We start from the raw sequence: 15206 nt of genomic DNA on the forward strand, positions 1-15206 counted from the left end.
TGTTTTGAATGTTGCAAACACATCACTTTTGTCCACTAGAAAGAATACCCAAGTGTATCTAGTATAATCATCCACTATCACAAAGCTATATTTGTTTCCACCGATGCTAGTGTATTCTGTTGGTACAAATAAATCCATGTGCAATAACTCAAATGCTTTACTAGTGCTCATCATGCTTTTCTTAGAATTGGTGTTTCCATCTTGTTTGCCAGCTTGACAAGAGTTACAAAGCTTATCCTTCTCAAACACATCTTTCAAGCCTCTAACCAAGTCATGCTTAACCAATCTATTCAATTGTTTCATTCTAACATGACCAAGCCTTCTATGCCATAACCAACCCATGCTAGACTTAGTGAACAAACATGTAGATAATTTAGCTTCACTAGCATGGAAATCAACCAAGTACATATCTAAAGACTTTGAAGATCAAGTTAGAGCCATCTACACTTATGATCTCTATATCATCTACCCCAAATATGCATTTGAATCCAAGATCACACAATTGAGCCACAGATAGCAAGTTGAAGTTCAAGCTCTCTACTAGCAACACATTGAAAATACTCATGTCATTGGATATTGCAATCTTACCAAGCCCCTTGACCTTGCCTTTGCCATTATCACCAAATGTGATACTATCATAACCATCATTGCCGTTGGTGTTGATTGAGTTGAACATTCTTGCATCACTGGTCATGTGTTGAGTGCACCCACTATCAAGAACTCAATGCCTTGCTCCGGATTTGTAATTGACCTACAAAAGAAGATCAATTCTTTTTAGGTACCCAAACTTGCTTGGGTCCTTGAAGATTAGTGACCAGGCTCTTTGACACCCAAATGGCTTTCTTCTTTGAGCCCATCCATGGTGTACCGATGAACTTAGCTTTCACAACATTTGTACCCCTAGTAAGCACATAGAAAGAATTAATCTTAATTGAGGATACATTAGCATTTTTGCTCTTGTTCTTCCATTCATGCTATTTATGACCAACTTGCTTGGAACTAGTGTAAAACCGACCATTGTTCTTCACAAAACTAGTCTTGTGAGGAGCAAAGGCCGCCTTGCCTTTCTTAGGGGTATAGTAATGTAGACAAGGCCTGATCTTCCGAAAGGTATGATAGCATTGATTGGTGGAGACTCAACATTCATGATCTAGGCTTCGAACCAAGACTAATTCGGACCCCGCAACCGTTACACCACTGCTCCATTGGTTATCAACCACGCAATCGCGATTGACCTCGCCGAGAAGGCTTTTCTGCAAGCAAATCGAGAACATAGGCAAGAACGGGATGAACACAATCTGAAATTGCAAATAAATATGAGGCTTATGAAAACAAGAAAGATTTCAAGTCTTTATTCGAAAGGGCTAATCGCCATAGGCGAATGAGATCAAGAACTAGGGACCTGGTTCACACCAAGCAGCCTTGGCGGCATAGTTGTAGCAAAACGATGTCTGTTTCATGAGGAAATCAAGAACTAAATAGAACCCAAACCCTAAGGAGAGCGATAGCTACTAATTATAGAGTCTTGGGTGTCACCCCCCTAGACGCGCCCCCTAATGGGCCCAAACACGATACACGGTCCAACGGACCAAAAGACGGTGTCGCAGCACCCTGGTAGATTCTTGGTGCTGACTTGTTTCGATGATTCCCATTGATTCTGAAGGGAGTTTGACATGAGACCACTTGCATTGGCTTCCTTATCTAATTAGCTTTCCATCCATATGTGGATCGTCAAAAATGGAGCCCGGATGCACCCGTATGACTAGTTTTATGATAGACTGATCCTAGAACCCAAGATGGGCTCCAACTTCAGTTGGACTAGGCCTCCACCATGAGAAAGATGAATTGGACACCCATCCTAGACCTCCTCCTCTCCTTGGCTTGTATGCGATGAAGTAGTGATGTCCTCATCATCCTCCCTTTCTTGAATTGAAGTCGTCCTTGACTAAAGTAGATCGCCTCCTCCATTGGATGACAACAACGATGGCTCTGGAAGAAGACGTTCATCTTGGCGCCCAATCCTTTGCAAAGGTGGCTGCCATGGTGGCCTCCTTGCTAGGAATTCATCCTCCTTCTCCTGCAAAAGGTTAGTACCAACAAGAGGCATAGCACTAGAAGTAGGACCAAGTGGACATATAGGCGATGTACAAGTTAAAGCATAACATGGTTCATCATGATCACCAAGAGCAGATTTAAGAGCAAATAAAACTTCTTTCATGTTACTTGATGGTTCATTTGTTGGTTTGCTAAAGTCTTTATCATGGCCTTTCTTTTTCTTTTCAGCAAGTTCCTTTTCATATTGCACAATTTCAGCAGGAGTTAAAGGAAATAAAGTAATGGTCTTTCCATTAAACATAAAAGTATATCTATTTTGCCTACCATGATGTACAATATTATTATCATATTGCTAAGGGTGGCCTAACAAAAGTGAACAAGCTTGCATAGGCATGACATCAAAATCAGCATAATCATGGTATGATCCTATAGAAAAATGCACACGAGCAGATTGTGTTACCTTTGCCTTACCACTATTGTTGAACCACTGAACATGGTATGAATGTGGAAGAGCACGTGTAGATAAACCTAGGGTCTTGACAAGCTCAGAACTTATCAAGTTATTGCTGCTCCCTCCATCAATTATAGCATGAACACGGAAATTATTAACAATGAGGAACATTTGAAACAAATTATGGCGTTGTAGCTTGTCTATTGGCTCAACTTGTGTACTCAAAACACGCTGAACGAGGATTGATTTGTAGTTTGCAGTGCATGCCACACTATCAATTACCTCATCAGGATCTTCAGCAACATCAGGATCTTCAGCACTATCCGCAAATTTATCTGCATAAAGATCAGTTGCAAGTGCAAATTCATTCTCTTCATCACTAGTACTAGCATACCCACCATCATCAGTAGTAATATATGCACGTTTGCTAGGGCATTCTTTAGCAATATGTCCCATGCCCTTGTAGCGGTGGTAAACAACTTTTGAAGAGCTGCTAGAGGAAGGTGTAGCAGATCCACTAGAAGAAGGTGTGATAGGAGAACTCTTCTTTATAGGAGCTGGTGGTGTTTGCACATTAGAAAATTTACTCACCTTGGTTGGACGTGAAGGAGTGGACGGAGTCATGGAATGCCTAGGTTGTCATCCCTATACTTCCCTTTCAGCTTTAAGAGCATAATGATATAATTGGGAAAATCTAGTCCATTCTTTATAGTCAAGAACATCCTGTATTTCATGATGCAAGCCTCCAAAAAATCTAGAACACTTATCCATTTCATCCTCCTATATGTTACTACGTGCTAGACCAATTAAAAGCTCATAATAATATTCCTCAACAGTCTTACTACCTTGATTTAAACGTTGTAGTTTTAATCGCAGATCACGCTGATAGTATGGAGGAACAAATCTTGATTTCATTTGTCGTTTAAGTACAGTCCAAGTTTGAGGTATTTGAGCATTAGCATTAACATTATTGCAAATATCATTCCACCAGAAAAGAGTAAAACTATTAAACTCACTAGTAGCAAGTGTAACTCTATATTCTTCAGGTACTTAATGGGAGCTAAATTTTTTATCTATAGCCATCTCCCAATCTAAATATGCTTCAGGATCAGCAGAACTAGAAAAAGGGGATATCTTAAACTTGGTTTTAGAGAAAGGATCATTACTACCTTGGTTATTACCTCCCATACCATGTCGGTTAAAATTCAACTGATTACGGTTACGTGCATCCTCAGCACATCGTTGAGCTTTGGCTTTAGCTTCAGCCTCCGCATCGCCATCCTCCTCCTCAGAGAGATCATCATCAGCAGCATCTTCAGGACATGGTTCAGGATGTCGTTGTTCAACATCTTCAATCCTCTTGGCCAAGTTGGTGATTTGCCAAAGGATCTCATTAAACTTGTCATCAAGAACGGCACAAAGCTCATTCTTGGAAACACAGTCATTGAAATATGTAGGTGTGTCCTCAGTCCCTTTGCCGTTGCCTCCAGGTTTTCCTGACATGGTTAGTAGAAAGGAGAAGACAACACAAATAGTATTATCTCTACCAACTACTTTGGTTGTGGACAAGGAAAAATAAGGCACTCAACTCTCAAGCATCTTACCACGGTCTTACAAGTGTTCTTACCAAAGCAACAGGCGATGCAATTGGTCGGTGACTGTGATACCATTGTAGCTTGAGTGTAATAGGTGCAAGGCAAACCTGTACTTAGTTAGGAGAAAGTGGAGCTTGGACAAACATAATATAGTAGCAATGAATAGCAATATTCACAACTGAATAGCAAAGTTGAATAAGTATCCCGAGTACTTGTCTTAGTTATTGGCCTACTCATGTTCCAAGTACTAGACATATCAAGTGATGTGAACAACAGGAATATGATTAGGAACAAGGCAGAAATCAGCACACGCAAACACAACTCAAATGGCGCTCTCTATGTACTCCTCTAGATATTATTCCACTTTTGCCCCTCTTTTTTCTCTATTTTTGGGCTGTCGTTGTTTTTTTGGGATTCTTTGACTTTTTCTTTTTATTTTTTGATATTTTTTCTTCACTTAGGAGCACAAAAGAAGTAACCACATAAAATATGAGCTTAAACAAGTGAAAGGCATGGCCTGTGGAAAATTCAGAAGATGTGCTCAAAATTGACAAAAAGCTTGTGACCACGAAAAGAGGATCGTGTGACCAGTTTTTGGCCAAAATAAAATTTTTTGAACCTAGCAAGACTAGGGACGAACGGATCTAAAATTTTTTTTGATCGATTTGGATATATGGAATGTCGAAATCCGAGTTTGTATGCGAAAACTAGAAAAGTTTTGAGAACTGACTCCGAATTAGAGGACAAAACGGGAACAATGCGCGCAAAAATTATTGTGGCGGCTATGGATAAATGCAAATAGTGAATATAAGTGTAACAAATTAGATGGCGTGGACTAGGGTTTGATGGATATAAAGGAAACACAGTACGACGTGAAGGTGTTCACGGATTATGATGAACAACAAAGGAAAAGACACAAACTGGACTAAAAATGATCTATAACCAGCAACCAAAACTTGCCCTAGGACACAAACTCAACAACGCGAAACAGAGACGAAATTGCATGGCACAACAAGGCTATAGGATAGGGAATATGAGGTGGTGTATATATTTTTTGGCTTTTTTGTGGACTATAGGTAAAACAAAAACAGTAACAATCTAAAAGGGAAAATAAAAGTATACCTAACGGGCAACAAGATCTCTGATACCACTTGATGTAGACAAGGCCCAATCTTCCAAAAGCTATGATAGCGTTGATTGGTGGAGACTTGACGTTCACTATCTAGGCTTCGAACCAAGACTAATTCGGACCCCCGCAACCGTTGCACCACTGCTCCGTTGGTTGTCCACCACACGAACGTGATTGACCTCGTCGAGAAGGCTTTCCTGCAAGTGAATCAAGAACACAGGCAAGAACGGGATGAACACAATCTGAAATTGCAAATAAATATGAGGCTTATGAAAACAAGAAAGAGTTCAAGTCTTTATTTGAAAGGACTAATCACCATAGGCGAACAAGATCAAGAACTAGGGGTCTGGTTCACAGCAAGCAGCGTTGGCGGCACAGTTGCAGCAAAACGATGTCTGTTTCATGAGGAAATCAAGAACTAAACAAAATCCAAACCCTAAGGAGAGCGACAGCTGCTAATTATAGAGTCTTGGGCGTCACCCCCCTAGACGTGCCCCCTAATGAGCCCAAACACGATACACGGTCCATCAGACCAAAAGACGGTGTTGCAGCACCCTGGCAGATTCTAGACACTGACTTGTTTCAACGATTCCCTTTGATTCCAAAGGGCTTTTGACATGAGACAACTTGCATTGGATTCCTTATCTAATTAGATTTTCATCCATATGTGGATCGTAAAAAATGGAGCCTAGACACGCTCATGTGACCAGTTTTATGACAGACTGGTCCTAGAACCCGAGATGGGCTCCAACTTCAGTTAGACTGGGCCTCCACCATGGGAAAGATGAATTGGACGCCCATGCTAGACCTCGTCCTCTCCTTGGCTTGTATGCGACGAAGTAGTGATGTCCTCATCATATAGCCCAATCCCTGTTTGTAGAGAGATGCTCTTTGTCTACCCAAGCACATAAGCAAGCGGTCCTCACCACCATAGGCTTGACCTCCTTCTTGAGGGTCTCATTCTCAACCATTAGTGAGGCATCACAAGTGAAACCATCACTACTAGATGAGGTGGAAGTAGAAGTGCTACAAGAAGGGTTAGTGGGAGCAACAATGATTGGCATATATAATGATTCATCAATTAGGTTACAAGTTAAGCCTACATTACATGTCTCAACATGCTTCTTATTTTGCTCATCAAGCAAAGAGGAATGAGCTTTTTCAAGCTTCTTGTGAGCCTTGACAAGCTTCTCATGGGCTTCCTCTAGCCTCTCATGAGACGCCTTGAGCTCATCAAAGGCTTCCTTAAGGGCTTTTATTTCCTTATGCAAGCTTTTGCATTCCCTTCTCTTAATGTCAAAGTGTTTTTTAGCATCATCTAGCTTGTCAAGTAGTTCATCCTTAGTTGGTTCATCATCATTACTATCACTTTGATTTTTATTTTCATTATCATGTTCCTCATCACTTCCATCATCACAAGTTTATACCTTAGTGGCCTTAGCCATGAAGCATGATGGAGTGTTGAAGAGAGAAGGCTTCTCATTGATAGCAATACTTGCAAGTGCCTTCTTCTTGGTGGTCTTGTCATCATCACTATCATCATCATCACTTGAGGAAGCATCACTATCCCAAGTGACCATATATGAACCACCCTTCTTCTTCTTCTTCTTGAAGGTCATCTTGTCCTTCTTCTCTTTCTTTTTCTTCTTGTCCTTCTTCTTGTTCTTCTTGTCATCATCTTTGTCACTATTGTATGGGCATTGAGCAACAAGATGATCTTTGCTTCCACAATTGAAGCACCTTCTTGACTCTTCCTTGTTCTTGGATGAAGACTTCTTTCTTCTAGCATGGTAGCTCTTCTTCATCATGAACTTGCCAAATCTCTTGACAAAGAGAGACATCTTCTCATCATCCATCTCATCAAAGCTCAAGTCTTCACCATCACTTGATGATTCTTGCTTTGCCTTGCCCTTGGATGATGTGGCCTTGAATGCCACACTCTCCTTTTTGTCATCCTTCTTGTCATCTTTCTTCTCCCTCTTTTCTTCCTTCTCATCATCATCTCTATAAGCATATCGGTCATGATATCTCCCAAGATTTGGTTTGGTATCATTGTGTCCAAACCAGTCCTCACTAGCAATGTGACCAACATGCCAAATCTTGCAGGTAAGCATTTTAAGAACTTATGAGAGAAGTCCTTGTCCTCCACCTTCTCACCAAGTGCTTTGAGATCATTGACAAGCACTTCCATCCGATGGAACTTGTTCGGCACACTCTCATCTTTCTTCATCTTGAAGCTAGCAAATTTCTCCTTGAGAATGTATGCCTTTGCACCCTTCATTACCTTGGTGCCCTCAAATGATTCCTCCAACTTCTTCCAAGCCTCATGAGCCATCTCAATGTTCTTGATTTGATCAAATGTTCTCTCATTAATTGCATCATGAATGGCACTTAGAGCAATATTATTATTTTGGAGAAGCACTTCTTCGGCCGTGGTGGGATTTTCTAGATCGTCAATCTCAATTTTGGTTTCTACCACCTTCCACACCCTTCTATTGATTGACTTGATATGTGTGGTCATCTTTGACTTCCAATATAGATAATTTGTGCCATCAAATTGGGGTGAATTCTTGGTGTTGTTGATTTGAGCCATTTTTTACATCGAAGGTTGTTAAGCCTCAAATTACGGTGACCATGGCTCTGATACCACTTGAAAGATCCTAATGGCTAGAGGGGGGTGAATAGCCTATTAAAAATTTCTACAACAACACTTAGCAACCCGGTTAGACAAATATTAGGCGAAGCGAGTGTTGCGCTATCCTACTAAAAATGCAAGCCACCTACCACAATTCTAGTTTATATAATCTCTATTCACACAATGGATATGTCACTACACTAAGTTAGTGTGCTCTCAAAGGCTAACTAAAGAGCCACACTAACCAAACTGACAACCTCTCATGACTAGCTATACTAAAGAGCTTGACAACTAGTTTGCGGTAATGTAAAGAGAGAGAGCAAGATGGTTATACCGTTGAGCTGAGGAATGAACCAATCAATCACAAGAATGAATACCAATGAAGACCAATCACCTCGGAATCAAATGATGACACAATGATTTTTTACCGAGGTTCACTTGCTTGCTAGCAAGCTAGTCCTTGTTATGGCAATTCACTCACTTGGAGGTTCACACGCTAATTGGTATCACACGCTAAACCCCCAATAGAGTGCCACACAACCAACACAAGATGAGGATCACACAAGCCATGAGCAATTTACTAGAGTACCTTTTGGCTCTCCGTCGGGGAAAGGTCAAGAACCCCTCACAATCACCGCGATCGGAACCAGAGACAATTACCAACCTCCGCTCAACGATACTCGCTGCTCCAAGCCATCTAGGTGGCGGCAACCACCAAGAGTAACAAGCGAATCCCATAGTTAAACACAAACACCAAGTGCCTCTAGATGCAAACACTTAAGCAATGCACTTGGATTCACTCCCAATCTCACAAAGATGATGACTCAATGATGGAGATGAGTGGGAGGGCTTTGGCTAAGCTCACAAGGTTGCTATGTCAATGCAAATGGCCAAGAGAGTGAGCTAGAGCCGGCCAAACAACATTTATAGACATCCCCAAATAATAGAGCCGTTGGCTCAATTATTGGGCTGACTGTGGGATGACTGGTCACACCAGTCGTGTGCACCGGACGCATATGGTGTCTGGTCATTGCATCTGATCACAACCTGACCACCATGTGTCCCTTTCAAACTGTTTAGACATTCACGCCCAACGGCTAAAACTACACATAGTAATGCTAGTGACCGGACGCACCATTAGAAATCGACCGGATGTGGGAGACGTAGCGTCCGATCGAGTCTAGAGAGCTCCCAGAGCCGCTCTAGGCCGATCGGACGCGTCCGGTCACACCAGACCAGACGCTCCCAGCGTCCAATCAATTACAGCGCTAAAAACCCAAGCCCGGCTAGTTCATACCGGACATGTCCGGTGTGGTGACTGAACGCGTCCGGTCGTAGTGTCCAGTTGCTATGTCCGGTCGAGTCTAGAGAGCTCCCAGAGCCGCTCTGGACCGACCGGACGTACCCCTTCGTCCGGTCCTCTCTGGACCAAGACCCAGGCCACACGTCACCTCAACCGGACGTTAAACCATGATTGGTCAGCGTCCGATCACTGCTATGACCTAGAGTCCAGGCACCTCGTCAACTCTGCCGCGCCTAGCCAGAATACTGGACGTGTCCGGTATGGATATTGGACGCATCCGATCACGTCGAGAACATACCGGACGCATCCAGTCCGCATGTCGAGCACATCCGGTATCCCCATGACCAGCGCATTCAACTCCTTTTCAACTCTATCTTCTTTACCCTTGCTCAAATGTGCCAACCACCAAGTGTATCACCTTGTGCACATGTGTTAGCATATTTTCACAAATGTTTTCAAGGGTGTTAGCATTCCCCTAGATCCTAAATGCATATGCAATGAGTTAGAGCATCTAGTGGCACTTTGATAATCGCATTTCGATACGAGTTTCACCCCTCTTAATAGTACGGCAATCGATTCTAAATGTGATCACACTCACTAAGTGTCTAGACCACCAAAACGAAAAAGCTCCTATCAAGTTTCACCTTTGCCTTAAGCTTTTTGTTTTTCTTTCTTCTTTTCCAAGTCCAAGCGTTTGATCATCACCTTGCCATCACCATCATCATGTCATGATCTTCGTTTGCTTCATCACTTGGAGTAGTGCTACCTATCTCATAATTACTTTGATAAACTAGGTTAGCACTTTGGGTTTCATCAATTCACCAAAACTAAACTAGAGCTTTCATGGTGCTGCTTGGGCAAGGCATAAATGCAATTTTGGGAATGAACTGGTTGAGAAATTATGGGGTAGTCTTGAACCTTAGGCAAAGAATTGTTGAGTTGAAGCTTCCTTCTTTTGAGGATAGAATGTCTCTCCTTATGCCTTCAGTCCCCATCCTACCAGTTATTGCTCATACTGAAGTTTCTCCTGATCTTGCCTCTATTCCTATGGTTTGTGAGTTTCTGGATATCTTTCCTAAAGATCTACCTAGGTTACCACCGGATAGGGATGTGGAGTTTTCCATTGAGTTAGAACCTAGAACTGCTCCTATTTCACGGCGTCCTTACCGCATGACTCCAAAAGAATTGGTTGAGATGAAGAAATAGTTAGAGGAATTGTTGGAGAAGGGATTCATCTGTTCAAGTTCTTCACCATAGGGTTGTCCAGCTATTTTTGTGAAGAAGAAGGATGACACTCTTTGGATGTGTGTGGATTATCGCCCTCTCAACGTGGTAACCATTAAGAACAAGTATCCCTTACCTTATATTGATACTTTGTTCGATCAGTTGGCTGGTGCAAAAGTGTTTTTTAAGATTGATCTTCGTTCTAGATATCACCAAATTAAGATCTAGCCACAAGATATACCAAAGATAGCTTTCTCTACTAGGTATGGGCTCTATGAATATCTAGTCATGTCTTTTGGTCTCACCAATGCTCCTGTATTCTTCATGTATCTCATGAATTTAGTCTTCATGCCAGAGTTAGACAAGTTTGTAGTGGTGTTCATTGATGACATATTGATATATTCTAAGAACAACGAAGAGCATGCACAACATCTTCGCATAGTCTTGACTCGATTGTGGGAACACAAGTTGTATACCAAATTCAGTAAGTGTGAGTTTTGGTTGGATCGAGTGCAGTTTTTGGGACATGTCCTGACACCTGAAGGCATCTCTATGGATCCTGGCAAGGTGCAGGATGTGTTAAATTGGAAATCTCCAAAGTCAGTGCATCAGATTCGTTAGTTCCTTGATCTTGTTGGTTATTATTGGCGCTTCATCCCTGAGTTTTCTAAAGTAGCTCAACCAATGACCAATGTGCTGTAGAAGGATGTCAAGTTTGTATAGAGTCTGGCTTGTGAAGAAGCTTTCCAAGCACTGAAGAAGTTTCTTACCTCTGCTCCTGTTCTTGCCCAACCAGATATTGATAGGCTATTTGATGTGTATTGTGATACCTCTAGGACTAGACTGGGATGTGTTCTTATGCAAGATGGACGTGTAATAGCTTATGTTCACATCAGCTAAAAAAGCACGAGATGAATTACCCCACTCATGATTTAGAGCTGGCTGTAGTGGTGCGCGCTCTAAAAATTTGGAGACATTACCTATTAGGAAATAAAGTGCATATCTACATGGATCACAAGAGTCTCAAATATATTTTCTGTCAGTCCAAGCTGAACATGAGACAACGGAAGTGGCTGGAGTTAATCAAAGATTATAATTTAGAAGTTCATTATCATCCAAGAAAAGCTAATGTGGTAGCTGATGCCTTAAGTCAGAAGTCGCATCAGATTGAGGAAGAATCTTTGCCCCTTAGTCATTCTGAAGTGTTAGCCCATATTGCTCGAGTCTCGGATTTACTTGAGCAAATTATTATAGAGCAAAGGCAAGATGCTTTGGAAATCCCTCATATCAAGAAGTTAATTGCCGAAGGGCGTGGTCCTCATTTTTGTATTGATGATCAAGGTGTGGTGAAGTTCAAGAACTGATTGGTGGTTCCCTCAAGTGATGAGCTTAGGAGAAAAATTTTGGATGAAGCTCACAACTCCAAATTATCCATTCATTCGGGAAGTAACAAGATGTATCATGATTTGCATCACTTGTATTGGTGGCCAAATATGAAACAGGATATTACCAAATACATCTTAGAATGTGACATTTGTGGAAGGGTTAAGGTAGACCATATACATACGCCTGGATTTCTACAGCCCTTGCCTATCCCTGTTTGGAAATGGGAGGATATTTCCATGGACTTTGTTGTGGGTTTGCCCCGCACGACAAAGGGGTATGACTCTATTTGGGTCATTGTGGATCACCTTACCAAGTCCGCTCATTTCCTTTCAGTGGATACAAGGTATTCAGCCAAGAAGTATGCCAAGTTGTATTTTGATCTGGTTGTGAACCTACATGGAATTCCTCTTACCATTGTTTCCGATAGAGGGTCAGTCTTTGTCTTTCGTTTCTAGGAGCAACTCCAGAAGTGTCTTGGTACTCGTCTCCTTAGAAGTTCATCTTATCACACGCAAACTGATGGTCAGACCAAAAGAGTTAGCCAAGTACTTGAGGATATGTTGAGAGCTTGTGTCATTTCTATTCCAGAAAAGTGGGATGAATGCTTGTCTTTAGCTAAGTTTTCTTATAACAATAGCTATCAAGAGAGCATTCGCATGGCACCATCGAGGCCCTATATGGCAAGAAATGTAGGACACCTCTTAACTAGGTGGAAGTGGGTGACCATGGTTACTTTGGACCTAATTTTATCAAAGAAGCAAGAGAACAGGTCAGTGTTATTCAGGGTCATTTGAAAGCGGCTCAAAACCGTTAGAAAGCTTATGCGGACAAGAGGAGAAGGCCTTTGCAATTTGAAGTTGGTGACCATGTGTACCTAAAGGTATCCCTAATGAGAGGTGTGCATCAGTTTGGAGTCCGTGGAAAGTTAACTCCTCATTATGTTGGACCTTATAAAATTTTGGAGCGGTGTGGTTCTGTTGCTTATCGTCTCCAACTCTCGGATATTTTATCAGCCTTCCATAGTGTCTTCCATATTTTCTAGTTAAAGAAGTGTCTGTGGGTTTTCGATGAAGTGGTGGAAATTGAAGGACTCCCTCTCCAACTTGATCTTTCTTATATTGAGCATCGCATCAAAATCTTGGATGAAAAAGAGAGTCACTAGGAACAAAGTGGTAAAATTCTATAAACTCCAGTGGCAGAATCATTCGAAGGATGAAGCAACTTGGGAACAGGAGAGTTATATTCTAGAGCATTATCCCCATCTTCTCCCTGAAGTATCAAGGTAATGGTTTAAGTTAAAAGTTTATTTCTTATCCCTTTTCCCACACTAGGCACTCACATGAAATCTCAGGACGAGATTTTGTTTAAGGGGGGAGAGCTGTAACACCCTCGGTGTTACGCCCTAAACAAATTACCAAACCATGTCATGAGCATCATGTTTATGTGATAGTGCATGTGATGGAATGTGTATATAACATTTTTGTAACTTCAAATGATCAATAAAAATGTTAAATGATAAGCTGTTCCATAACTCATATGTCTCAAGTAGGGTATAAAACTAATTTTCATTGAACAAAAATGCTATAGAACATATATGTGGCGCTTAAAGAAAGTTTGTAATATGAACTTTGTAGATGACAATGAAATACTTGCCGTGGAAAAATAACAATGCTAGCCAACATTTCTAATAGCCTAGAAATGCAACTTGGAATCAAGTTCAGCTCAAAGACTTAGAATATTTTCAAGTTCATAGGCAGCAAGACAATCCAATGTTTAGGAATTTGTTTTGTGAAATTGGGTTAAGGAAAGGTGTCATGTTTTAGCTCGGTTTGGTAGCCTCATATGCCATCTTGAGCAAGGTGAAAATGGTTTAGGTCCAGAAGCAATTGTTTAGTTGTTATAGGTGCTTTAAATTTCGTGCACAGCACATTCTTGGGTTGGCTCGCCAAGAGGATACGGTCACCAAGCTCGAGCGCTCAGGGTCACCGTGCTGGTCACGCGTGTGTGCACTGCCATGTGTGGCCGGCCGTGGCTGCCTCTAGCCTAGGTGGTGGCCTAGCCGCCACTGGACCCGCCATGTGGAGCCACTGTTGCTGCCGCCTGCCCCGCCCTATGCCACGATGAAGCCACTGCTGGTGCCATCACCTCGTCGTCGCATCCGTGCACTGCTGCCTAGCCTTGCATTACCGCTACTGATGCCACCACAATGCTATGATGTGCTGCTACCGCTCGCTCTGCCACCGCGTGCACGTGGGCTGTCCTGACTGCGTTCGCGCCGTCGCCTCGCCTTAATGGTGCTGTGGCCACGTAGGCCATGCCCCCACTTGCCTCCCCACATGTGCACGTGGTTTGGTCGTATGTCATGTAGCGAGTGCACAAACACGGTTGTGAGTCTCGCCGACCGCTAGCTGCCAAGGTGAGAATGGCCAAAGCTTTGACCCATCTCCCTCTTTCCCTCTGCTACCGCCGTCGGAGCCGCGCCAACATGTTGGACAGCATGAGGTCATCTCCAATCAATTCCGCCCATCTATAGCCCTGCCAGTGAGTTCTCCAGCTACCCAACCCCACCTAGCCATGGAGCACGCACTGCCAAGCTCCAATTTGGAGCTTTCCCCGCCGCCGTGCTGATAAGGCCGCGATCGGCCATGGTCGAGGGCAGCCCTCCTACCGCCACCCCAAGCCAATTAACCTACACTACTAGCTTTGCCTTGCCTCCCTCTCCACCTTGCGCATGCTAGAGGAACCGCTATCGCCTCCCCATCGCCGCTGACACGACCGTGCCACCGTGGTGCACTATCGTACGCACATGGCCACCCCTTCTCTGACATCCTCCACCCCAATTGTCACCTCATCCTAGTACATGGTAGTCTCCTGATGCTCACTCACTAGCAAATTAGGTCCTTAGCGACCCAGCTCACCAGAGCGGGTGCACCACCGTCGTGGATGGCCGTGCGTCACTGCAGCTCGCTCCAGCGCGTCTTGCCACCCCGTGTTGCTGTTTGGTGTAGGCGGTTGGACCGTAGTTAAAGGTTGGCCCGACCGACAGGCCAGTGCGAGCCTCTAGTGGCCGGTGTGGTCGCGCCGTGTCACCACCCGATGCACCGCCGTGCACTGATTCGCTGGGGGTGCTCGCGGGTGAATTAGGAAAAGGTCGAGGGGTTAAGTGAAAAGGTCTATGAGAGAGGGAAATAGTATTAGGACTTCGGTGTGATTCAAGAGGAAACCGAGGATGTGGTTGCAAAAGTGCCAGTGTGCGGGCGCCTCGCGCGTGGGCCGGCCTCACATGGGCCATGGAAGCGAGTCGTCACGTGCGCGCGCTGCGCAGTGCGGGCCGCACGAAGAATCCGTTTTCTGTTTCCAAGGGATTAGTAAATAGTTTTCTAATTTCATTTTTGAGCTGATCTTTGGTAAATAATATAAAATCATGT

This window comes from Miscanthus floridulus, chromosome 17 (genome assembly GCF_019320115.1).
Source record: "Miscanthus floridulus cultivar M001 chromosome 17, ASM1932011v1, whole genome shotgun sequence".
Lineage (NCBI taxonomy): Eukaryota > Viridiplantae > Streptophyta > Magnoliopsida > Poales > Poaceae > Miscanthus > Miscanthus floridulus.